Source organism: Piliocolobus tephrosceles, chromosome 20 (genome assembly GCF_002776525.5).
Source record: "Piliocolobus tephrosceles isolate RC106 chromosome 20, ASM277652v3, whole genome shotgun sequence".
NCBI classification, from domain to species: domain Eukaryota; kingdom Metazoa; phylum Chordata; class Mammalia; order Primates; family Cercopithecidae; genus Piliocolobus; species Piliocolobus tephrosceles.
In genome coordinates this window covers 36,637,363-36,639,656 of record NC_045453.1, presented here as the reverse complement: position 1 = coordinate 36,639,656, position 2,294 = coordinate 36,637,363, and the positions used below count along the sequence as shown (strand labels likewise).

The 2,294-nt window shown below is 57.2% G+C and overlaps 1 long non-coding RNA gene across 1 annotated transcript in view; it reads right to left on the bottom strand.

The window, feature by feature from the left end:
- LOC113219747 overlaps positions 1–2,294 on the bottom strand; it is a 21,645-nt gene extending 19,351 nt beyond the window's left edge. The window contains exon 1 of the long non-coding RNA XR_003306724.1: positions 2,216–2,294. This is a non-coding gene — a long non-coding RNA (uncharacterized LOC113219747). The remainder of the gene's footprint in view (positions 1–2,215) is intronic.

Here is a 2,294-nt window from a genome sequence, read left to right as displayed (position 1 = left end):
GACGGGGTTTCACCGTGTTAGCCAGGATGGTCTCGATCTCCTGACCTCGTGATCCGCCTGTCTCGGCCTCCCAAAGTGCTGGAATTACAGGCTTGAGCCACCGCGCCTGGCCATAACTGGCATTTTTAATGTTCCTGGAATTAGGTTTTGCTCAGTTTTAATACTTCACGGTTTTCTGGGCCATCTTTGAATTGTCAGGTGTTTGGGTCTTTTTCTGTTTGTTACTGTTAGCCATAGCAGTGCTAGGAACATCTTGGAACCAATTAGCTTTTTGGGTTATTTCCTTGGGGCAGAGTCTCAGAAGTGGGATTAGTCAAAGAGGTGGAGGCATCTGCAGGCCTCATCCCCACGCTGCAGGCTGCTTCCAGGGCTGCCCCACTCTGGGCCTCCTACGTCATGGACACCTTTGTCATGACTTGACGTTAATGGTTGCCGGTTTCATGTATTTAGAGTTTTTTTTTTTTTTTTTGAGATAGGGCCTTGCTGTATCACCCAGGCTGGAGTGCAGTGGTGCGATCTTGGCTTACTCCAACCTTGACCTCCCGGCTCAAGGGATCCCCCCACTTCATCCTCCGGAGTAGCGGGGACTACAGGTGTGCACCACCACGCCAGGCTAATTTTTTCTATTTTTTGTAGAGACGGGGTCTCACCATGTTGCCCAGGCTGGTCTTGAACTTCTGGGCTCAAGCCATTTGCTTGTCCTGGCTTCCCTCAGCTTTGGGATTCCAGGCATGAGCCACCAGGCTTGCCCAGCCTTGAAATCTTTTCTCACTGTCAAGCACGTGTCTTTTAAGTCTTTTCCAGAAATCTTTAAAATTGTATCCAGTTAAGCCACACTGGCCATCACATGGCTAACTTTGTAAGGGAGAAGAGGGGAGAGGAAGGGAGGTAGCGGGGCTCCTGCTGTCCCCCGGAGTCTTCACCTGCTGGGCTCTGGCAGGTTTGTTGAGGATGGCGTGAGGGCGCTGCTATCTTCTGAGCTCAGGGCTCCTGTGAGTTCCTGAGGACTGGACCCAGGGGTGGCCTTTGTTGCTCCCCTGGGCATAATATGGGGGGACACAGGTGAGATGTGGGGCCACCACCCCAGCAGGCCTGTGCCAAGCCCCAGGACCCCATTCTTGAAACAGACACGGCCATGAGGACTGGAAGCGCTGTGTGGGTCCCTCAGGGCTGCTGACCTTGGCCCTCTTGGCTTCCCCGAACCTGCACCTTTAGTGCCCATTTGGCCAAGCCCATGACGAAGTACCCCAGGTCCCTGCGAAGGGGAACGTGGAGAGCCCCTTGAGTGCCTCTGCAGCTGCGGAGCACCGAGCTGTCCTTGCCTGGGTGTCTCCAAGACCCTGAGACCTGGCAGCTCCCAGGTCTTACCTCATGAATCATAGAGTTTTCTTTCTTTCTTTTTTTTTTTTTTTTTTTGAGACAGAGTCTCACTCTGTCACCCAGGCTGGAGTGCAGTGGCACAATCTCAGCTCACTACAAGCTCCGCCTCCTGGGTTCACGCCATTCTCCTGCTTCAGCCTCTCGAGTAGCTGGGACTACAGGCGCTGCCACCATGCCCGGCTAATTTTTTGTGTTTTTAGTAGAGACAGGGTTTCACCGTATTAGCCAAGATGGTCTTGATCTCCTGACCTCGTGATCCGCCCGCCTCAGCTTCCCAAAGTGCTGGGATTACAGGCGTGAGCCACCGCGCCCGGCGGAGTTTTATTTCTTCAGGTGGCATTGGAGCCTGTCCTGGCTGAGTGCTTGACAGAGGAGGGCCTTCCCTGGGGAGGCTCTGTCTACCTCCCACCCAGGCTGGAGGAGCTTGGGTCTCATGGGGAAGCAGGACTCGCTTAGGGGCGGGAGGTGACCCTGCCCTGGAGTCCAGGCCCTGCCCTAGGAGGAAGACTGGCCTCCCCCTGCCTCCCGCTGGGGCTGAGACTCCTTGTGGGTCTGCATGACCCGGTCCGTGACCCCCGCCCTGGCCCCGCTCCCGGCCCCACGCCCCACTGAAGCCCTGAGCTCTGTGGCCTCTGCCTTCCGGGCCCAGCCCTGCGCTCAGCCCCACGCGGCAAGGGCTGGGAAGGATGGCTTGACTGGTCTACACGGTACAGGGGATCCCTGACGGGTTCATCGCTGGGGCCCCGCGGGCCCCCTCCGTCTGTGCCGGAGACTGAGGACTCCTTCGTCGAAGGCGGCCGGCGGTGAAATCCACTGGTCTGGGTGGGGTCCTTACCGCGCTGTCCGCGGGTTTCCTCACTTCTCAGGTGGCTGCTGCTCATCCACGCCACCTCCCGTCGTCCGTTCAGCTTCCG